The following is a 24,540-nucleotide window of genomic DNA, read 5'->3' as shown; positions in this document are numbered from 1 at the left end:
GGGGGAGGCTGGATGATGGGGGTGTGTAGGTTGCATGAAAAGGGCTAGGCTTGGCTGTTAAAGTTGGTTGTGCTGGACAGCAGAAGTATAGCTTTGGTAAGAATCAAGATTAACCCATTATGATTACATATTGCTCCTGTGAAAATACTTTGAAAGCTTACAGCTGGCTAGTAGTGTGGTGGCAATGGAAGCATGACTACATAAATTAAAAAGCAGTATTAAGTTCCAACATAGAAGTGGTGTCAACCAATCCTGAGAGCTACAGACCAAGTCTTAGGGAAACTCTTATCTCAGTTGAGGAACAAGATCATGAAGAAAACAGTGATTGTATCTTTATTATTAAATTGGACACAAGGGACCAAGTTTATTACAGTTTCAGTAAGAGAAAAGAAGCCAAACTAAAGTGTTTATTTAGTTTGGTAACTTACTAACTTTAGGTTACTTGTTTCATTTTGGCCTGAGTGTCTAATTCAGTTCTAAATTCCATTACTGCAATGAACTGTGGCCTGCTACTTTTAGTTCCAGTCAGGCATCCATCTGAAACACATGAGCACATTATATTATTATAGATACTTCACAGTGTTTTTTTTTTTTATAATAATAAATCAGTTATAGGCCTGGAGTATAAGGGGTTAATTCCTGGCTATGTGACTGCTGGACAAGTTCCCTTTGCATACATGACAGAGAGGGTGTTTGGAAACTGTTAGGGTCACAAGCTTTGTGCTCCTTGCCACGTCGGGATCACTCAGTTTGGCAGTCAACCCGCAGATCGTCTCACGCAAGCCTGGCCCAGACAGGAAGCCTTGGTGCGTGGCATGTTATGATAGAGGATCTGCCCGGCGGAGGATGAGCTGTGAAGTTCACATGCGAGGTGAAGGCCACTGGAAGACAAGTGAAGGAGCCCAGGAGCTGCCTCAGGGCAGAGGAGTCAGAAAGGAAATGAAAGGATCATTTAGTGTGGGGGGAAAGACCAGGCCTGGGAGGAGGAAAGAGAGGGGCCACGCCACAGACACCCTTCCCAGCCATGAACAAAGACAAACAAACAGCAAGAAAAATCATAAAATCAACGCCTGCGGCAGCCCAGGCTACTAGCGCCAGCTCCACATCGCGAAGTATTATCCTGCATCTGAAAGGAATCTCGCGGGGACTTTTGGTAAACAAAAAAATGGGTCGACCCATCTTCTTCTCAGCCTTGTTTGGAATAAGAGCTTAGGATCGGGGTCCCCAGGGTCCAGCTCGGACTGAGCTGTGAAAAAGATTTGTGAAGGGAGTTGACGGTGTTCATGGTCAGGGTAGATGTCTGGTGTTGTGTTCTATGCAAGCTACCAAGTGGGTGTGTGAACTCAGCCATTGAAGCCATGAATTACTCGTGCCATATATCAGCCATCCCCTGAGTCCAAGTGAAGATCCTATACTTCTTTGACTTCCACTCTCTTCATCTTCTCTTTCTCTGCTTGCCCTCTTCCTCCCTTCCTCCCACCATTCCTGCTCATTCGTGAAGTGGGCCACAGCCTTGCAGTTCCTCAAATCTCTGGACAACTTAAGGCCTCTCTCAACAGCTCCCAGGGTGAGTGACCACATCCGTCTTCCTTTAGCTGTTGCCTCCTAAAGGTTTAACGTCAACATTTAGGTGTAACGACCAGAGGGTGTAAAGTTTGTGGTTGGAAACCCCTAAGGAAGTTTTTAGAACTCCTTGAAAGAGAAACTGGACATTACTTTCCCAAGACTGAAGCTCTTACTAATAGAAAAAAGTCCAGGAACTTTCACCCTTCAGAGCCTTTTGAGTATGGATCTTCTTCACATAGCTAAGATGGCCCAAAGGTTAACTTGTCTTTAGTGAAAAATTCCTCAGAATGACCATGCTTGAACCAGGAGAGAGGTCGAAGAAAGGGGTGAAAACATTTAATGAATACACTCTAGGCTCACTGCACTATGATTTTTTGGACCAACGCAAAATGGGCATTTGAAGTAAAATTGCATAAAGTGTGGGTGGATCTTGCTGAAATGGGTGCAGATTTTAGAAGTGCAGCATTCATTTAGTAACGCTTGAAATACTAGCTGCTGCTGCATTTGTGTATAATTTTCTCAGGGGTATGTTGTTGAAAGACTTCCTTTAGCAGTAGCAGCTAAGCTGAAGTGCAGGCACCTCCCAGGATCAGATGTGCATATGTGAAAAGATGTATCGCTAAATATGCCATGATGCAGCCACAAAGTCACAAAATATATCATTTCAGCAGGCCATGGGATTAAACCATACACCCCGCATGATAAGATGTAGCCTCAGTAAACAGAATGGTAAAATCAGGTGCATTGTGGGTACATATTGCAGTTGCATTAAGGCCTGTGCTTATACTTACATCTGGGCCTCTTTCTCATCAAGGTCTTCAGCCTTCATGACTTTCCTGTTACTGAAGGCATATGGAGACTAATGGCCCCCTCACCTCACCTCCTCTTCACTGTCCCCAATTAGAGATGCTCTGTGCCTGATTAGAGAGGACTGAAAGACAGACAAGAGACTGGGATCATATTCGGAGGACATCCAGACATGAATCCAGACACTGCTCAGATAGACATGTCAGTGCCACTTGCCCACAAGAGTGAAACTGCTTATCTGAAGAGTGAAAAGAGTGGGACTGTGAAGTTGTATCACCCTGTCTATTGGTCCTATTCCAGGGTGCCCCATGCTCAGGCCAGCCATATGCCAGTCTCAATGGCAGCTGTGCAGAACACTGCTGGCACAGCCATATCCAGCTGAGTCTGGCTTAGACACCCAGAGAGAGGGAGATTAACCTGGCTGAAGTATGTCTGGATGATGCTCCTTGTTCCCAGTAGAATGCAGCAGAAAATTAACCAAAGCTAGCGAAGGCCAGTTAGCTTGATCTAATTTGCTTAATGCTAACTGGCCACTCATCAAGGTAAATTCCAAGCCCTATGTCTACTACTATGGCTTTCTGTGCTCTCAATAGGGCTTTAATTTAATGCAGTGGGGTGCACAGAGAAATGGAGCAGTGCTTGGACTCACCAAGTGACGGTGCACATTGATGCCTAATGTTGGCATAATGCACCAACTTGATATGAGCATAAATCATACTTGATAAAGACTCTTGAGAAGTTTCCAGCAGTTTCCCAGCACTGTCAGAGGTAAGGGACCTTGGTGTCCCAGCACTAGCAGACCATGCCAGATTCTCACAGTGTGGCATAGCAGCCTACAGGCCATATTGTTGGAGGACGCAGCTGGACTGATGATGCAAACTGCCCTCAGGGAGATATGCTGAGCCTTCATGCTGCTGCACATGCAGCCCACCTGATGCACCTTGCTGCAACACCACACATGCCAGCCTGGAAGATTACTTCGTGTCCTGTTATCTCCACCTGGAACATGGATAATTGGGCCACAGAGCTAAGCTGTGAACATGCGAACACCTGCAAGGTTGGAATATCACCTGGAAACTGAGAGCAAAGTGCTTAAGAGCCATTTTTAATATCATTTGATGCCACAGTAAAACTTAGAATCTCCTTGGCTCCAGAGTGTTTGCATGAAGATGGGCTTTACAAACACAGCACATGCTCATAGCAAACAACCCCTTTAGTTAGCGCTGTCATGTTGTTAGTTGCTAGGTTTACCAGCTGAGACATAAACAGAGGCAAACAGACAACATTCCACTAGCTCATTTTGCTAAGCACATACAATAGCACACAAACTGCCACAACGCAGGAGTCATAACGTCACACATCAAGCAAAAAAAGGTTTGTTTGTCAAAACTGTCGGTGCGTGTAATGCGCTAACAGATCGCAGAAGAATGGGGACTCGGTGGGAGTGATGCGGATGGGTTAAGGTTGAATCGCGCATATTGTTCGGCTGAGCAGGCTGTCATTTAGTTTTATGCAGTGGGCCAAAGACATGCGTGTGGGGTCGCCAGCTGTCCTGCATCTCTCTCATATGTCACTTCCAGGCCGGTTTGTCGTTCTCTCTTCATGTCAGGGCCACACACACACCCCCAGACAGAAGGTCCTGTCTAAATATTTAGTCCGCTCTGGAAATGATGTGGAATCGACACTCTCGATATGCGCTGGGTCTTCTGTCAACAACAAAATGAGAGAGCGTGCTTCATCAAAGCATGCGTGTTTATTAATATCCCGGCCTGTGAAAGAAATGAAACCACTGACTAGCCTGTTTATGAACATACAAATGCTGATATTTGCACATTAGCAGGACTGCACTAGATGTAAATGGACTGTCTTGGGTCTTAGCCAGACTTGTCTCTTACTGGCCCCACTTGAGAGCTTGATTAAAAGGCTGTGCACCCCCCCACCCCCCCTTTCAACTGTATGTGGATGGATGGACTATGGGGTTGGGGGGGTATCAAGTGGGTCGGGACTGGAGCTGCTGTCCGGTAAACACTGCAGTTGATACTATATGATTTGAGATGAAAAGACCCAGTCATTGAGCTCTACTACAGATGGGTGTTTAGATAAGGCCATGGCATAAGGGTGGGCTCTTCCTGGGATTCTGGGAGCGCAGGAAGTGGAGGCTGCAGTGTTTGTGCGCAGTCATGAGTGTGTGTCTGGTCCTACGGGTAGAGAATGACAGCGGCCAAAGGAAACATGCCCCTGGCCCTTTTGGGGCAATTCTCATGGCACTGGAGGGAACGGAGAGGCCTCCTTCAGGGAGTTCCACTTTCTGAGTCACTAATGAGTCTCACATAGAAATACATACTGACCCCTCCTACACTGTGTCTAATGCAGCTTTCTCACAACACACACTTCTCACGCATTTGTTTACGCTATTGGTCATGCTAACACGCATACACTGTTTCTCTTAGTCATCACTATTTCTGTCCTGCTGTCGTACGTCTACTGTTGGTCATCCCTGAGGGCCTCTTAAACGAATAGTTTGGCGAAAAATCAAATGTACACAATTTTCCCACCAGCCAAGGCTGGATGACATACTGTTGTTGATAAAATTGGAGAAAATTCAGGCCTCAGGATACCTGCTACTACTGTTTTTAGCTATGTGGAATGCTTTTATCTACCTTATGAATGGATCATTCTACCATTTTGGTGGAAAATGGTGTTTGAAGCCATGAAAAGATGCTCAAAATAAGAACTAGAAAGGGAAAGGTTGTGAAGGTACTGATAAAGCCAGCTAATAATGCTTTAAAAGCTACAGCTGTTATAGAAAACAGTTGGTTGCTTTTGCTTTTTCAAGGTAGTTGCTGTGGTATTGTCATAAGGTTGCTATAGTATTCCAGCTTGATGTTAGGGCATCACTTGGTGGTAGTTAGGTTGTTGCTATGGTGTTGCTAGGCCATTGCTATGCTATCCCAGGTGGTTTCTAAGGTGTTGCTAGCCAATTACTATGGCATCCTAGGTTGTTGCTAAGGTATTACTAGGCCATTACTATGCTACTTCAAGTGGTTGCTAAGGTGTTGCTATGCTTTTCTTTGTTGGTGCAATGGACTAGCAATGCAGGAATACAAAAATGTAGGATATAAAACTTTCAAAATTAAAATAAATGAACAAGAATGCAATATTTGTATAATGTATATACAATGTGAGTTTGAAACTAAAGTGGAGTAGATTTTAGAAAATATTCTGTGATTTGAATCATTTTTGTCAGTGATGTTTACTTTGAGCCCTGCGATGGACTGGCGACCTGTCCAGGGTGTATCCTGCCTTTCGCCCGAAGACTGCTGGGATAGGCTCCAGCATCCCCCCGCGACCCTGACGGAGAAGCGGCTTAGAAAATGGATGGATGGATGGATGGATGTTTACTTTGAGTTATATACTGTATCAACATTCATAACCCTGTTTTCCACCACAGTAATAGAATGACCCAGATAACAAACAACCATAGCTTCAGATACTGTATCAGCAAGTTAAGTTGAGATTATTGAACAACTCTACACAGTTTGATGAAAGCATGAGATGATTTAGGCATGCAGATCGCACATTGCCATGTAGTTGATATAAGCTTCCATTACTTGTTACCTGCATTAGCCTTCTAGCTTTAGTGTAAAACTAAAGAAGCAAACTTCAGACAACCAATCAACTTAAGCCAGCCAATCATTTGACTTGACTATTTATCTAATAAAGAGCTCTCTCACTCTCTCTCTCTCTCACACACACACACACACACACACACACACACACACACACACACGCACTCTTTTTTTTGTTCTCTCTCATCCACCAAAGCTTTCTTATATGAAAACGCTGCAAGACCTGAAGAGTGGATTTTTTCACACGGCTAGCTCCACACTATGAGTTGAAGCATGACTAATTCCTCACACACTCACCCTTTCGACATTTCTCATGGTGAACACTTCACACCCCCACATCCTGCTCTCTCTCCGTCTCTCACGTCGGGCTCTCCCTGTTTAGACTAATCGTCTCAAATAGGAATAAATACCACACGCCCTTCAAGTCCCTGGACAGTTAATATGATTTGTGAATGGCCACAATCTCAGTGGCAATCACACGCAGTCCTAAAGATGTGAATGCTCCCTTGTATTGCCACGCCTTATTGGTGGGAATATTCAGAGCTACCATTATAATGTCTATATACGTGCTCTGGATAAATAAATATCTTGGCAAGTGAAAACATCTTAAATGTAGGCAGCACATCTAATTTTTCCCACGACTAAGAATTGTTGCAAGAATATGATAAGAGGCCTCAACCTTTTCCTAACATTACATAATCAAGTGTTTTTATCAGGTGAAAGGAAATTTTGACTTGTTTCAAGAAATAATGCTTGAAGAAATTCAAATTATCTTCTACTGCACTACAAGAGATCACTTTATAGAAGAAAACATGCCTAGAATTAAATGGTCAATGTCAGAATAAAGACATAACCCACTTAAAGTAAAGTCTCTATAACACATGGCCCCAAATCACCTCTTCCTTCTCTAAAATAGCAAAATGATGGATGTCCATCATATTTGTGAGCTAAAAGTCGTGCAGTGGCCTACCAGTCTCCATATTGGCAAATTGGAGTAGAATGCTAGTGTAAGTGTCAGTTTCGCTAAGAGCTGCTTGAAGAAAGAAGTTTGAATATGCAAATATGATACCAACATTACTGCATGATGTAAACTGCACAAACCGTTAGCTAATGTTAATGATAGCTTATCTCACTAATTTGGCAGTGATACTGTAGCAAAAGGATGAAAGCTGTAGAATATCATAACAACAAAATCAATTAATCAATCAGATGTCGTAGCATCTGATGAAAACCAAGACAATCAGGGTGAATATCATCTCAATGATTTGCTATTGTGTTGCTCTGAGGTTACTATTGTTTTCCAGCTTAATGTTAGGGCATTGCTTGGTAATAATTAGTCAGGATCTCAGAAGTATAATTCTATATGGATGGACTTAAAAATGACCATGATCTGCTGCTGTGCTGTGTTTGGGAAGGAGAAGGAATCCTGCCTTAGAATTGTCCTTCTAAGTATGGCTGCTTGCCAGCAAAACCAGCAGGCATTGTATTTTGGACGCTGGTATGCTGGTCATCAGCAATAGAAGCCTCTATTCTGGTCAATACCAAAACCAGCATAAGTGGTTTTATACAGTCAGTAGCAATGGAAATTGTTATGCTGATCACAAGCAGTATGTTGTTGCTGTCCAAAGAAACATATGCATCTTCATTTTTGTTCATTTTATTTTTCCACACTATTTTAATGTAGCGGGTCCAGTTGTCCTTTACATTGTATGAAAATTGAATGATACTGAATATTGAATTTAATGATAATTGACAGAAATGCTTCAAAAAACTTGCTATAAAACCTCTTTCCATGTAACATACATTAAAAGTTAAGAACATATTTCCCTTCTCCTGTAAAGTAACTATTTTGAAGATGTTGTGTTTTCGTTTCTGATATGCTGGTCAACCAGCATAACCTTGCTGGATGGCCAGCTGAACCAGCACCAGACCAACACTAGACCAGCCTAAACCAGATTAGACCAACATGGAATTCATATAGGTCTCAGCAGGGCTAGTAGTCAGGGCTATGAGTGGCAATGTTCAATAAGTCATTTAGCTTCTTTTTAATGATTATAAAAATAGATAGTTTTCCACTAAGAAATGTAGATCATTAGAGAGATACTATGGTTGCCAAGCAACATAATGGTCAAAATTATTCCATGTGCAGCACAATGATTTTATTAATAACTGGATTCAAATTATATGTGAGCTCATATGTGTGTTTATCTGGTATTTTACAATAGCTTTGAACATGGCTCAGCCAATTAGATTTCAAAACCAAAAGTATGCATTTAAAATATTACAAATATTGACTAAATTAATAATAAACGCTTTCGCAAGATATCATGCAGTAAAAAGCTGCATATGAGTGTTCAAGGTGTAGAAAGGGGCCGAAGCAGTCAGACTGCATCTCACTCAGCTGTGCTCTGATGAGTCCAAGTGCCTCCACAGCCACATTAGCTAAATGTCACTTCACAAGAGCAGGCTGGCCTCAGGGAGAAAGCCTTTTTTCCCCAGAGTATGTGAGTGCAGTTCCTGTAGATGCACTGGTTCTAACCCTACTATCTCCCTGTAACAACACTATATGTTCCACTAATGCTGCTGACACTAATATATTGAGGCTAAACATGTAAGGCAAGTGCATTTAGCCAATGTGATTGCACACAGAGGCCTGATGACTACTTAGTAAACGTCATCCGAAACGTTATAGGAGTAGGTGCATTGTGTTTGCTGTGTCTTTTGTGATTGACTACACTGAAGAAGATCCACCTCCTGCTCACTATCTGCATAATCCATTCCTTTGTTATCATTACACTGTGATTAACTTGGTGTTTGATCCCTAGAGATGCCACAGCCATCCACAACTGGGAGTCCAAGAGAGCATAATTGTCTTTGCTGTCTCTGAGTGCGCAGGATGGTTGGGTAGGATGGTAACTTTCTCTAGAATGGAGCTTTTCAAACCATGCTGAAGTGCTTGTTTACATCTTAACAATTGATCTATGATAAATCAGTCTGTGGTCCCCATAAAAACCTTTAATGCAGAATTCAGTGGACGTGTGATCTCATATTTGTCTGTATTAAGGATTTGTCAGTGTCTCAACCAGGCTTTCGAACAATGCACAATAAATTACACATATAAAAGTTTTAGCATCACTTAAGACTGAAATGAATTGTACCAGAGTTTAAAAATATCTATTAAAATAGAAAACGTGGACAAAAATGATTAATTTAACAGGAACCAATAAAAACAGTTACATAGTGTTCTTCTTTATCTCAGTCGGTGCCTCAGTGTTGTGAGTCACATGAGATTCTGCTCTGTCACTGTGCGTCTCTCTTTCTCTCTCTCTCTCCCTCTCTCTCCCTCTCTCTCTCCCTCCCTCAGTGACATGTGAAACAGGCTGTGTTTTGGAACTGCCAGCTTTGGAGACACTGCTGTGGATCACATGCTATCAGAGTTATTTTAAAGCCCAAAACCGTGACTAACACTGATCATTACTGGCACTGTACAGCTGTCTCAAAATGAAGACTGGCGAGTATGTGTTTATGTGAGTGCATTGTAACATTCAATTCAATTTTATTTATATAGCACTTCTTACAACAGACAGCGTGAGCTTTCCAGAAATGCAGGTCCAAAGCCCACATCTACAGCATGTATTATTCAACTGGACCCATGACCTTGGTCAGAAAACCTACAGTACTGGTCAGAAGTGGGTACAGACATCTCTACATTTGTGCATAATTGAACGGTTAAGATGTAAGCAAAGTCATTCAGGCTGGTTTGATGTGAAATGTTCCATTCTAAAGAAACTAGAGCCATAATTGTTCTCAGTGGTGGTGATAAAACCCAGGTGTCTCAAGGATCTAATCCTGCTAAAAGCAAATTCATTAAAAGGTATTACTTGAAATGGCTATGAATGCATTGGCTGATGCCTTGAACATTGTGTTATAATGGTTTAGAGATTTGATTAGTGCCTAAAACTTTCATGTATATTTTTAATCCATTCATGTTGTATGAAAGGCCTGTATGTGCTGCAGACAATGAGATGTTTGGTTGCTATCACTTTAATCGCAGAGACTTCGAAATATCGGTGGAATTCCCCTTTAGAATTGCAATTTGTTGAAAGTAGCATAACATCAGGAGAAAAAGTAGGAGATAAAAGGTCGACCTTGAAGTAAAACCAACTTTATACTGATGAAGATATGATGACAGTAGCATATGATTCGCTTACATCCACAGAAGACATGTCCTTTACCAAGTTTTGACTGAGTTCTCTTTGAATATTCTTCCAACACACTCTCAATCATCAGATTCATCTGCTCAAGGAAGAAGTCCGAAGCCAGATGTTACAAAATGCTCTTCCACATGTTGCATGCAATTACACATTCCCACCAGAGAGGTCTAAATCCACAAAACCTACATAGTGCAGCTTTAAATAAAAAAATCATGCGTTGTTTTATTACTGCTCGATCCCCAACAAGGCACTCACATTAAGAACTCCAGTGAAATTTTAAATTCAAAAGTCTAAATGTGTGCTATGTGTACATCATTAAAGTTCATTAGTGTTACGTCTGTCACGAAAACCTTTGAGTCAATCAGGTATGATTCATAGGGTGAGACTATATAACTTAGCAGAAGGCTGAAGTATTTAATTAAAGAATTAAATATGTTTATAGGAAAAAGTGAGGGCAGCCCTGATCAAATGACCTGTTTCATCACACATCCAACACATCCTCTACAAAGAACACACTTCTGCACATTTAATGCACAACTGTTTATTTAACATATAAGGGAACAATGAATATATAAAGTGTGACCTATTGGACAAACAATAGAAAATGTAAAAATGTAACAAACAAGCAGAAATAACACAACATATGTCCTGTGGTATTGGCTCGTTTTTTTTCCAGGAAAAATGGTAAAATTGTGTGCAGACTGAATTCCTAATAGTACATTTTCAAGAATGTGTCTTAAGTTCTGTTGATTTATTATATAAGTCCAATACACTTTATCATTTTTAAGTCAGCACAATTAGTTTTTTATTACAGTGTATACACGACATCCTTACACTTAAACCTTAAAAGTTAATGTTATTGCTGGCAACAACATAAACATGGTGTAGTTTGATATTATTTGCTTTTTACTACTGAAGCAAGTTGAGAAATCAGCCAATTCAACATTTTTGTTCATAAGTAAAAGTCGACATGCATTGAATGCGGCGAAAAGTTTTTTGTGGAATTAAAAACATCCTATACATTTTTCCCCAAATATCAGAAGTGTGGAGACCAGCTTGTCAATGCAGAATGCAAATTGAATGTAATTCCTTACACAATGGTCTATACAATGAATCATGTACATCTACATAGTATAAACAAACCATGATAATAACGCTTGTCTTCTAAGAGTTAATGATGTATTATGTTCTGTAGCATTTCCCAGAATGAACACAGTACTGCACAAAAAAAAGTGGCTTGTATACAATGGAAGTCTTCAGCTTCAGACTCTGACAACAAAGACTGATCACATGGGGAGGATGTCACTTAATGACAGAAAATCCTCTCTCTGAGTATCTGGGCTCCCCTCCGCTCTTCATCTCATCTAATGAAACGTCTCGACTCTTGCACCGAGCGTTAACCCGGGTTTGACATCACTGCGCTGTTCTCGTTACCGTGGATCTCTGCTTGGATGTAGTGCGTAATTGGACGCAGATGTTGCCATGGCAGCTCCCTGCTCGGCTGTTGTTTTAGCCTAGGCAAAGTGCTTTCTTACATACCAGCCTGACCTCCCTTTGAAACGCTCCCAAAATTACATGCCTTCGTAGCATTTTATGGGGTCTTCTGATGTGCAGTGACCAAGACAAGAGAGGTGAAAGCACTTTTTTTCCCTGGTGTTCCGCAAGGCTCAGCCTTAGGTCCCTCCTACCTTTGTTTTCAATAATTGAACGGTTAATGCAGCTAATGCACGTGTTATTGCTGTTCTTAGCCTGCTTTGAAAGAATGAGACGGTCCTATATCCTGTCTGCAAGTTTGGCTCTGATGCATATATGGACCACTGGAGTTATCACTCTGTGACAGAAAGACATTTTCTTTAACTCACCATCACCAACAGTCATCACCAACAATCATCACCAACAATAGCAAAAAGCACACTTTAATTCTATATCAGTTATTTCACTCATAGCTTATTGAAAGAATGAAACTACCCAAACTACCAGATCCAAACATTTTAATTTACAAAATCATGATTGACACACCTCTCAGCCAATCACAATAGTCTCAAAACATGTTATTGAGGAGCTAGTAATACAGATACATGCTGTTCTGATTATCTTGAGAAGGGTGGTGCTGTTTGTATTGTATTCCTGAAGCTGAAAAAGTTTCTGGATTTAACTATTTGGAAGACCATTCTCATAGCTCAATAGTAAAACTATTAATAGGCTACTGTACTGTAGCCTATACTAAACTATACTGGCTTTAAAGTTAACTAAACTTTTTCTGGCTTACTCTACTTGCTAATATGATATCTAATGATAAATTACATTACAGAATAAGTAAGCTAGTCTTACATTAGCTTGAAATTCATTTGATTAAACAAGACTGTACATTTGCAGTTAAAACATTCTGGAAGAGGGAAAAATAATAAAATAGTCATGCACGTCATGTGCGCTCAAGTGTTAGCTTTAGCATTAGCTAAATGCTCGTTACTCAATGTATTAGCCATTATAGAAGATGTTGCCATTGTTTGGAAAAGACTTCACAAAGCAAGAAGCAAACCCTAAAGATAAAAAAGCGTGATCCATAGAAATTTGGCACGTAAGTATTTAGACAACTCAGAACTTTTGTAATAAGGTAATGAGACGAAACAGAAGTCAATTGGCAATAATTCAGCTTCAGAGAAAGAAGGGTTGATCTCGAGAACGCCACACCCAGAGTGAAGTATGATAGTGGGAGCATCATGACATGGGCCCTGCTTCTCAGCAAACTGCAGGGGCATTACATGTCATTAAAAATGGAGAAATATACTGACAGCATTTAATCTTATCAGCCAAGAAACTGGATCTGAGGAGAAGTACACTGTTTTAAAGAGACCACAGCTCCAAACATGCAGTTAAACCTTCAAATGTATTCCTCTGTGTGCTTTTCCTGTGAACTACTGGACTTTTTAGTCTGTCAGTACAAATGCTATGGATAGTACCAGATAGAAAGAACTGAATGTTTGGGGGGTGTAGCAACAGTAACTAAGAGAGGTGAGGCTTCTCAGAGATTTACAGTAGAAATAGATGTGGAAATATTTGATTTGATCAAACATTTGATGAAAACGTTTAATTGTCTTGTGTGTGCAGACTTGTTTTACAGAAAGGGGAAAAAAACCTTATTAGTATGCTTTTCATGTTATCACCTGCCATCGAGACAAACACGAACAGGTGTAGAATGTAAGCAACTATGTAATAAGTAAATATGTAATTATATTTAAAAATAGTAATATGACAAAAATCAGTCTGCACCTAAATGACTAATGAATCATTTTAATATACGTTCATTTAATTTATATAAATCATATTTACAGTGTCTACTTTTTAGGGTCCAGCTCATTGTTTATATACCATTGGCTATTTTATTATAAGCAATGGAATTCAGCAAAGGTTTTTCCATTTCATTTTTTTTTTGCAGCAGCTGTGGGTGCATGTTTATGTGTGCATCTGTTAAGATGGAACCTCACACTGAGATGAGTGTGAGATATTATCAGCATGTGAAAGTGACACTGTTGGGCAATTATTGCAATGACATCAGCCTCCCTGTCAAGATGTCTTACTAAAGTGGTCCCCTTAGTGAATATGTGCATGTGTGTGCAATGCATATGCTTGGCTCCTACCCAGTATGATCACAACTTCACACCCATCACAGATAACTGTGCTAGCAACATGGCACCCTAAGGTCCTTCCTTCTAGTGCTTGCATGTGTGTGTGTGTGTGTGTGTGTGTGTGTGTGTGTGTGTGTGTGTGTGTAGAATCTCTCCACCTTTGTGTCTTTGTGTAGTTCTTAGCACTTAGTTGTAGGCATGTAATGAACTTGGGTTGCCAGGTAGCAGAACAATCAACATTTTATGTACTACTATGATTCAACTAACAAAGGAGTGGGGCCATTCAGTCTTTATTTATAGGACAGCTTTTTATTGTAATTCAAAGTGCTTTATGAACTGGCAAAAAGTCAAAGGATAAGTTTCAGAGACAAATTTACGATGAGCCAAGACATGTTTGGTACCCAGATTTTGCTTCTATTTTAAACATATATTTTTAAATAGTTACAATTTTAAGATGAACAGTTATTTCTACATAGAAACATCCCAAATTGTAAATGTAATCTGAAGCATTCAGATGACGGCCTGATGTATGTGCACACGAAGGGTCAGAATTCGGAAAAACACCTGTTGTCTAAAATAGCTGCCCGCACTGTTCGGCTACGCGATGACATTTTGTTTATCTGTATAATTCACAGTAAATCATACTGTGACTTAAACCACATCACCAAGTCTGCATGACCTTACCAAGGGCCTGCAAGGACTTTGAGCGGGTTGAGAGAGGTTTTATGGATGTATTTACAGAAAAGATTTTGGTGAGTATTGACTTCTTGTGTTTGTTAGACAGGTTAGCCTCTAAAGAAGCAAAATTTGATCCCCGAGTGACACAATACTGATGACATACAATATAATTACAATACCTTTAGGAAAACATACTGTAACATACTTTCTCACAAAAGTGATGAAATATTGTCAAATCACCCATCTTGAAGGAAACCAAGAGGGTCAGTCACACATTCGGGTGGTTCCAGGGTGGCCCATTGTTTGTTAGCTACATTAGCCTCTTAGCTAACCAATTGTGGACATTAAATGTCTTGGATGATTGACTACATTTGGGATAATAAGAAAGTTGTACCTTTGATCACTTCAGCGTTAAACAAATAAAGTAAACTGGACTGAAGATGTGCAAGCTGAGAGAAAATCAATAGTGTTGATGTGGGGCAGTTACAAGACGGTGTCTATAGCCGTGGTCATACACTCTGTCACTGGAACACTAGCCGTTTATTCGCCCTGAAACAGAGTGAAGCTTAAACAGGACATGGTGGAGATTCTGATCAGTGAGCTCGGACCTCTGAGCCTCTCAGACGTTGGGCTGTTTGACAGCGAGCAGTCTGTGTGCCGGTGGCCATCATTTATTCACCCCTCTGCTGAAAGTAACAGGTGTTCAGTGCTCACACAGCACACTTACATCTCTATACCTTGTCGTCAGCCAGACACGATTGTTTCATCAATGCGCTGCAGATGGCTTGCAGCAGTTTAGAAGGAAAGTGTGGTTTTAGCAAGCAGAGTAGAATGGTTTTAAACTGCGTTTGGTGACAAGCAACACAGTGTCTAAAGCAGTGGTCTGTATGTTTTTTTGTTTTTATTTAATAAATGTTATAAAACGTGCCCTCATATGGCAGGATTTTTGGCATTAATCAATGTTCTACTTAGTAGCCTACAATCTGTTAGTTTTATCAGGAGCAGTCTTTGTTGTGGTTAATACTTTCAGACATGATCGTTCAACATAAATTAGCCATACCACACTGCTTGTATAATATAGACATAAGTGTATATTGTTAAGTTTATCTGATAGAGAAAAATTATGTAAAATAAAAAAAATCCATTGCCACTGGCCTAATGTCTGGTTGCTTTCATTCAGCACAGCTATTGGTTAAGGCTACTACCATAATTGTGAGCTTTTGTGACAAAGTCTGGTGTGTATCGCCCCTTTACTTGGCTTAGAACTGCCCACTTTGACAGGAAAGGGCCATTTGACTGAAAAGCAAGTAAACAAACACAGTCTTTTTTGTGTGGTATGTGAGAACAGGCCACTTGCAAAAACAGGGCTACAAACCTGTGTCTGTAAACATACAAGGACGTCTCACTTACTAGTTACTAAATGTTTCAAAGAAAACTCCTGAACAACACCTGAATAGCAAAGCTACAATTTTTCCAAAACAGCTAAGTATAATGTTGGTCCTACGCATTCCAGTAAGTAGCGTTCTCTTGGCATCCCCCAAACCCAGTCTTGTTCATCAGACTGCAAAATACTGAAGTGTGATTCATCACCATAGAGAGCACATTTCCAATGTTCCAAAGTCCAATGGTGGCAAGCTTTACACTGCTCCAGCCTACACTTGGCATTGCACATAGTGATCTTAGGCTTGTGTGCAGCTACTTTGCCATGTAAACCCATTTCATGAAGGTCCCAATGTGCAGTTCTTGTGCTATTGTTGCTTCTTCTGTGAGTTTACATCTAGATGCTTCCATTTTACAATAGCACTTACAGTTGACAGGGGTGGATCTAGCAGGAGAGAAATTTCATACAAAGGTGGCAAAGGTGGCTTTATTTAAAAGCACTGACCACAACCTGTTCTACTGCCAGTGTTTGTCTAAGGAGATGATATGATGTCCACACATTTTTAGCTATATACTTTGCCAGTAACTAGGCTAACTTAATGACTTATTAATAATTCTAGCTATGCTAAAGATTCAGCTTTAAAGAACACTGTTTATCATAGCAAAGTTTGGAGTTCCAAATTGTTTCAGTTAAAAATTGTTTCAGTTAAATTCATGGACGGAATGATTGGCGCTTAAAAAAATTTAAAAAATTAATTCAGAAAAATTACAAAAACAATTCCATGGACATGATTAGTATATAGCTTCATGCCCATGCACACACATTTGCTGACCTCTGGTCTACAGCAAACCTCAGAGTGTTAAGATCTATGCAAAGTGTCTCTGTTTAGGAGACATCCTGTTCGGTTTTCTGCATGAAATCAAAACAGCTCGGATGCTACGCTAAGGATGCTTTCACGCTCAGTCATATGGCAAAAGTGGCAGTCAGCCCCTGCTGTATTAGTCACAGTCGTTCCGCACCCAGAATTGAGGAAGACTTCAGGAACAACCTTTTTCTCCTTTTTTTTTTGAAGCAGCTGGCTCTCATAATCACGGATAGCATAGGCAAGCCAGAGCTTTTCCCTTGATATCAAACACATGGTCCTGTTTATTAAAGCAAGTCCAAAATGAAACTGGGGAGATCAAGTGTTTCACGATTAAACCTGTGTTTTTATTTAGTCTCAGCGAAGGGGAAAGAGGTGATATTGTTTTGGAGGCAGGCAGAAGAAAGAGGGCCGTGGTGGCGGCGGCCCCAGGGACAGGTGGGATACGGCGCTAACTAGCTAGCTGATCCGAGACCTGATGGCCTTATTGTCCCTCACAAAGCCTCTCTGTATGGACCTGTGCCTCCCGGCCACACCTGGATGGACAGGTGACAGACATGGGTGAGAGACAGCAGGGCTGGACACCCGGGGTCACCGGGAATAAAGCCTGCACTGTTTTCAGCTTGAGTCCTGCGAGAGGCTTTATTGAAGCTAATTGTTAGCATCGGACACATAGCGCACCATTGACTGCTATCCAGTTTCACGCTATCACCAACGCAATGTGAAAGTTCAGTCACATAAAGACTCTGATACGAGTCGGGCTTTGTTTTACCATGAAAGCTGAAAAGAACACATCTGAATGATGTATAACAAGACTTTTCCTTCTGCTGTATTTAACCGCTCACAACAAGATTCTATCTGCCCCCGTCCCACCACCCCCCACCCCCCCAACCCCCTCCTCACTACTGCTGCTTGTCATGTGCTATGTGAACTGACAGGACTCATCCTAAGGCAGGAAACAGGAGCGGGCCATCTAAACCATTAAAACATATGCTTTCAAGCCCCCCTTCTTCTCTCCATACACCTAAATCCAAAAGCATTTGCTCTATTTCCTGCTAACTGCTTTGGGCACTAGCTGCATAGCGCTGTACCTCTCATGCTAATCAACAGGAGTGCCCTCTGTATTGAATTAGACGTAACCTCAAAGCTATCTCCCTCACAGGTTAGCTATGCCAAGAGGGAAACACTACAGAGTGGCTGCCACATGCTAACAGAAAAGAGCATGCTTCAGAAAGGCGATCCAGCGCAGTAAACAGGATCCTATGTCGGGGGATGTGTGAACGAGAGAAATATTTGGTCGTGGAATATCTTGTTCCAATCTGGACGTGTTTACTTTTGCCTCCTCTTTTTTGTTCCGTCACCGACACAAACTGTAAGACAAACACGCCGTTTTTGTAGATTTCATCGGAAAATGCCGTTGTTGTCCCTGTTTTTGTTAACTTGTGCCCAGGCCAAGTTAGCTTTCTGAAGCACTCTGCACTTTCCTCTGAACCGTCTGCTCCAGCTTTGCCCCATGTTGATTCGGTTAAACATTGGCTCCCTGCAAAAAGTGCTGTTGTTGTCTGGAGCCACGGCTGAGGCAGCAGGTTGGGCTAACGTCAGCCCCTGTTTGTGCTTATTCACAGTCACGTTACCTTTAGCTTCACTGGCCATTTCCTAGCTTTGATATCAGCTTACACAGCAAACCAGGTTTACTTCACTTCACATGCAGCACCACTAAGAACCTGCGGGGGTGCTGTGAACCTAAAGGAATGGACGCCGGAGTCGTGGCTTGGCGTCTGTTGAAAGCTGATTTTCTTGTCAGCTGCTAGCTCTTTTTTTCAAATGGCTTTTAAGAGAGATATTCTGTACGTCTTTCTGCTAAGAGTTAGACTTGACTACTAAGAGTTCTGAGTAGTAAATTGTGTAGAATAAACATATTTTATACTAGTTTAATGTAGTTCTGTCAGGATCTGCTGAGGATAGTTGGACATAACTAAATGCTGCAAAGCTGAACATGAAAAGAGAAAAGCAAGCTAGTGTGTCAGTTGGTGTGTGCGTGTGTGTGTGTGTGTGTGTGTGTGTGTGTGTGTGTGTGTGTGTGTGTGTGTGCACATGCTTGTGTGAAAGTGGCAACTGGGCCGTTCCTTTGCTGAGCCAAAGCGTTTCAGGTCACTGGTTCAGTTAGCCTATCTCAAACTTTGGAATCCTGAGTCTGTGGAGGAGGATAGCGCCATTTTGCAACACGGGGGAGGTTTCGGAGACAGTTTCCCCCTGGACGGAGTTCACTGCAGCAGTGTCCTTCCTTTTATCAGCCAATAACGCACATGCTGTTCTCTGGAGTTTGGACGTTACAAATACCCCGAAACACGTGTTAAGAATGTAGCGGATTAGCTACGCTTTACAAATGAATGCAACGTGGGCCTGTTTTCAGTGATTAAAGCAAAACTTACACTTGTATAGCTTTCCTCTCTGGTCTCCTCATAATCTCTTTCTCTCTCTCTTTCTGTCTCTCTCTCTCTGCTCCCTGTGGCGGTGTTGTTTATAGAGCATTATAATTTATAACTGTACAGAGTGGATTTAATTTCAGCGCTGAGGCTCGCCAGCAGGGCGCCAGGCTGCAATCAGAGGAATCGGCGCGCTGCGGAGGCCCTGTTGAATGGAAAGTATTATCACTGGCCACAAACGGACACTGTTTCCCCTCAAACAATTCCCCGGACGCTCCGTGAGCCCTTCTTCTCTTTCATTCATCTCCTCTGGTTAGTAGCCCACCCCTCCCTCTCTCTTTCCCCTCAGCACCTCCCTTCTTCCTCTTCTCCAGCTCCTTCAGCCTGTTCCTGCATCTCCCTCGCTCCTGTACCCGCGGACAGCACTGCTAGACCCCTGTTATGCATTAGTCGTCAGTCCAGGCCGGGATTACCACTTGATAAAAGTGTTTGCCTGTCTGTATGAATCAATCAACGGAGACGGCTAAGACGGACTCCAGCTTTTAAAGCAAAAATTTCTACCCCAAATGTAGTGAATCAGGACACATTTATGTTGTGTAAAATTCACTTCTTTGGTTTTGTGCCTCTGATATGAGTCTAGCTAGCAAGTAATAGAAGTTTATACTCCACTAATCATCACTGTGCAGACTGCATCCACCCTTGAAAATATCACAAAGATAAAAAAGAACAGCAGTCTGTGAGTTTATCAATTTTATAATCTTATTGTTAACAGTCAGCCACGCCATGCTTGCTTCTGTAGTTTTCACTAAATGATATTATATATTATTATATTTACATATATCTTTTAAAATGCATAATAAAATATTTTTGGCATGAATGTAAATATTAAAAAACTAATACCATTACATATGGTGTGTGCGTCTGTGTATTGAAATATTTTAAAGATTGTACAATATATTATACTTCAAAACATCATATATATTGCACATATACTTCAAGGGCCAAATGTACTCAGTCAGCCAACACACGTCTGTTTCATCAGTTTTCCCATATGTAATGGAAATATATGAACATATATTCTTCTTCCATATGGCTTGCACTGGAACTATGAGGCTAACGTAGCAAAAAGTAATGAAAGCTGGTACCCCACCAGTCACACTGCAGACTGCATGCCTAAATCATCACACACACCACAAAGAGAACTAACATAAGTATGAACACAGTGAACGGAGTTAATTATACCTTAATTATGTTTATTTTGTCAAAATGATTTATTGACCATTCCATTTTGTCACTACCAAAACAATCATAACACTTCACTAACTTTTCCAATTGTTTTAGTAATGACTGTCCCAGTACTGACGGTTCTAGATCATTTGAGCAGAACTCAAAAACGCCAGTGCATGACTAAAAACACAGCTTGAATCAGCTGCAAACACATAAAATTGTGATATATTTGTTAAAATTTTGCAGAAAATTGGCACTTCAGTAGTGGCAGGTTTTAACTGATTTTCAGACGTTGGAATATGTTTACTTCAAAATATAAGGCCATGCTCTAAAAAGCAGGGGCATGGCTAAAATAAGGTTTAAAATATGGATTAGAAAGCTTTGTGTTGTGGTACTGACATGAAAACATCCGTGGAATATTTACATTTTTTTAAGTTAAACTCATGACAAAGCTACATGTTTCAACTTATATAAAAAGGCACAAAACAAAAGATTTTACATCACATTTACTGCACATATATTTTTAATATGAGCAAATCTGTGTACTTACATTTTTGCAAAAATATGAGTGGCACTGGAGCTGCATGGCTAATGTAACTCATAGTCTTATAGTAAGGTCGACTCAGTGTCTACTTTAACTATTTCCAGGCAGTTATTTCTAAAGCTAACATTACAATGTGACAAAACATTGCATAAAATGTTTGTGGTGTGCAAAAATAATATTTTTTCTGGTTGCTATTGCATGTGCGAACATCTCCACAACAAGAGGCCTTTTTCCCCACTTACACCATTATCAACAAGACAGTTAACTCTTTTTACTGAACTGTGGGACTTTCTGTGTTACAGCTGCCATGTTGAGCATTACAAGCGATCATGTTCGTATTTCAACCGGTGAGCTGTCACTTCCTATTCATAATGTCCCTTCTCACGCTGCCTTCAAGATAAGATTGTATTTATGAGATTAGTGCACATGAACGCCACCACACTGTCGTATTTGCTAGTGGGAAGGTCTGATTTTTCAAAGAGCCCCATGTTTCCAAACAGGGGGCGCATCAACAAAAAAGCAATGATAGGTGCTGATAAACTGGCTGTACTTCAGTTCTTTCGTAAGCCACATGTTAATACTGTAGACTAGAATCATCCATACGCGAAAATACAAATAAAAACACATGATATGTGACACTGCTAACTGGAAAAAAATATTACTCATCTCATAAGCATCCTCTGCTCTTCCGTTTGTTGCAGTAATGCAAAATAAACAGACTAAATAATGAGAGACAGATCAAAATAAGCTAAAAGCATTATTCCCATTGCATCTATTCTATTTCCTACCAAAACCTCCTGAACACAAATCAAGTCGTACTTATGACCTCTGAAACTGTACATAGGAACCTCCAAGGTGGACATTAGAGTCACAGATTAGCATCATATTAAAAGCACTTGCGCACCTCAAACCGTGGTGAGTTGTTGAAGGGCAATGCCAGTGATTTTTCTAGATTTCTGAATCTTCAATTTACATCATTGAGATATAAACAAATTCACTGAGGTTAGTTTGATGTAAAATGCTGTTCTGTAGAGAAACACTGAATAGAATTTCTTTACCATGGTGGTGATAGGAGCTAGGGGTCGTGATGTCAGCAATGCAAATATAGGGATTTTGTTTGCTATCTCTTGTCTTTTCAGTTTTCATATGAAAAACTGTCATACATAAGAAAAAACAGGCTTTGGTTAGGGCCTCTATTACCATACCAAATGCTGCATGTACCTCTCCACTGTGAATGCATTACAAAATTAGTTTTAGGCCACAATTTGATACACAGACACACACACATACACACACACACACACATATATATATATATACACACACACACATACATGCATACATACATATAATGGGGTTATATATAACGCATTAAACTCTTTTGATGTGTGGTTCCTATCACTGCCACATATAATCACATTTAATTATAAAGAAGTTGACAAATTCCTCTTTAAGTAATCTCAGACATGTTTTCTGAGACTGTGTCATAACGTATTCTGTAAAAATGGCCAAAAGTACATGGGCTAGAGGTGCTTTGTACTTATTAGCTTTATTATTATTAGCTTTCAATACATGTAAGCTCCATTAGTCTTGAAGCTCCAGTGCAAAATTAAAAGAGAAGCTTCTAATAAGTAAACAGCGTTTAATAAATGCTGACAGACTCAGTTTTACCTTAGCTTAGTTAGTATTTCTCTCCAGCTCGTTGGTCTTCCTCAGCAGTAAACGTGCCGAACGATCACCAGGATGCACGGCTCTGTGTTTTGACGTCCCGATCTGCGGCACTTGCAGCGACTCTGGTGTAGGGGCTTAGACTGATTAGATCACTGTTGCCATCTGCGTGGACAGCTGAGCGGAATGGAGTTCAACTGCGCATGATGTAGCAACACAACAGCATGAATTAAAGCACGGCTGGATGGAGGTTAGAGGCAGCCATGCATCTCAAATAATAACAAACCCACCTCACTTGGAGAGTTTGTTTGGTGTTCCCTGAAACTGCACTTTACAGAATAATTAGTAGTATAGCAGCATTTTAGTCCAACGTCATTGCTCTGTAACAGCATATTACCGATACAGTACTGCCCTTTATGAATATGCATATGAATACTGAACTTTATGAATATGCAGAAATGTTTAAGGCATTCCTATATAAATCCTAAATTGGGCTATCACTATAGCTGAATGGTTCTACACAAGCGTTATAGATTTGCATACACAGGTGTATTTGAAGGCTACCTACTTAGAAACTTCAGGGCATACACATAAGCATTGAGCAATGTATTTATAAAGACATACTTGAGTATTTATAAAAGATTATACCAGATTATGACATATGAAGTAAAGGACATTAGCCTTAATCTTAAGTGACAGCCGTTCATTCCATCTATAACACTGTAATAAAGCATCACTGACTATAATTGCAATTAAAGGGCCCATATCCTTTTTTCCCCTGTAGTACAGTTTTTCGCTTGAGGTCCACTTTTAACATTTGAGCAGTACCAAATATCATATTCATTTTTACATGACTCTTTTTTATCCTTTTAAACATTAAACAGGCTGGTTTTGTTACTGTACCTTTAATATTGATATATGCATCGATGCATTGTGCCTCAGAAACACACAGAGCTATAAAAACCCCTTAGAACTACACTGTGAAGCGGTGTGGGTAAACTACTGTGAGATGAATAGGCAGACATATATAAATGACTTGGTACTTGTGACATCACAGAAACAGTGAATCCAAAACAGGCAGCTTAGTTTCCATATAAGGACTATATGGACTGGGGAGTGAATGGTACATTTTTAAAACTTTAACAATGTTTATATGTTTCACAATGTTTATATTTTTCAATTAAGCCCCTTTATTTGAAAAATCGAGAGAAATATGGAATGGAATAATCATGCCAACACAATTCTTTAATAAAACACCTTACATCCTCTACCAATTACTGACATAAACTGTGCATACAGATAGGTATTGGTTTATTAATATGTTATAAATATGGTATTTGTCATTTAAGCACATATTATGAAGACCTAATGGAGGCAACCTTTAAATAAAGTATTATCAACTTATATTTATATCACCTTTTTGTAACATTTTCACAAAGCAGCTTTCTGGAAAATCCAAGTCCATGCCCAAAACACTGTAACCAACTTGAGGGGAACTAAGACTCAAAAGGGGAACCCATCCTGCTCTGGCTGACACCAGATAGCAAAACAATAACATGATAAGAGCAATAGAGGAATACAAAATAAAAATTTGACAATTAATATAGAACAGTAAGTAATGAACAAAGAAAATAAATCATCCTGTCATTGGGCAAAAGTATTTAGCTATAGCAATGAGAACTTATGACTAAGAGGCGTATGAGTTACAGTGTTACTGTTACAGTCACTGTTATTGTCAGACTACTATTAGAGACATGTCAAAGTGGCAAATGAGAAATAGATATATAAAAATCAGTCAGTGTTACTAACTAGTAATAGTGTTACAGTGTTACTGTTACAGTCAGTATCTACTGTTAGAGGCCTATCAGAGTGGCCAATGAGAAATAGATATATAAAAACTCAGAGTCACTTT

General features: G+C 40.3%; 1 long non-coding RNA gene across 1 annotated transcript in view; it reads right to left on the bottom strand.

Annotated features, from left to right (window-relative positions):
• LOC119262203 overlaps positions 1-22,819 on the bottom strand; it is a 43,677-nt gene extending 20,858 nt beyond the window's left edge. The window contains exons 1-2 of the long non-coding RNA XR_005129475.1: positions 22,632-22,819; positions 2,358-2,497 (exon numbers count right to left, since the gene is read on the bottom strand). This is a non-coding gene — a long non-coding RNA (uncharacterized LOC119262203). The remainder of the gene's footprint in view (positions 1-2,357; positions 2,498-22,631) is intronic.
• Positions 22,820-24,540: the final 1,721 nt, after the last annotated feature.

The sequence above is a fragment of the Pygocentrus nattereri genome, chromosome 23 (genome assembly GCF_015220715.1).
Source record: "Pygocentrus nattereri isolate fPygNat1 chromosome 23, fPygNat1.pri, whole genome shotgun sequence".
Classification (NCBI taxonomy): domain Eukaryota; kingdom Metazoa; phylum Chordata; class Actinopteri; order Characiformes; family Serrasalmidae; genus Pygocentrus; species Pygocentrus nattereri.
Note: the sequence above shows the minus strand (reverse complement) of the source record. Positions and strands in the feature narration are given on the sequence as shown.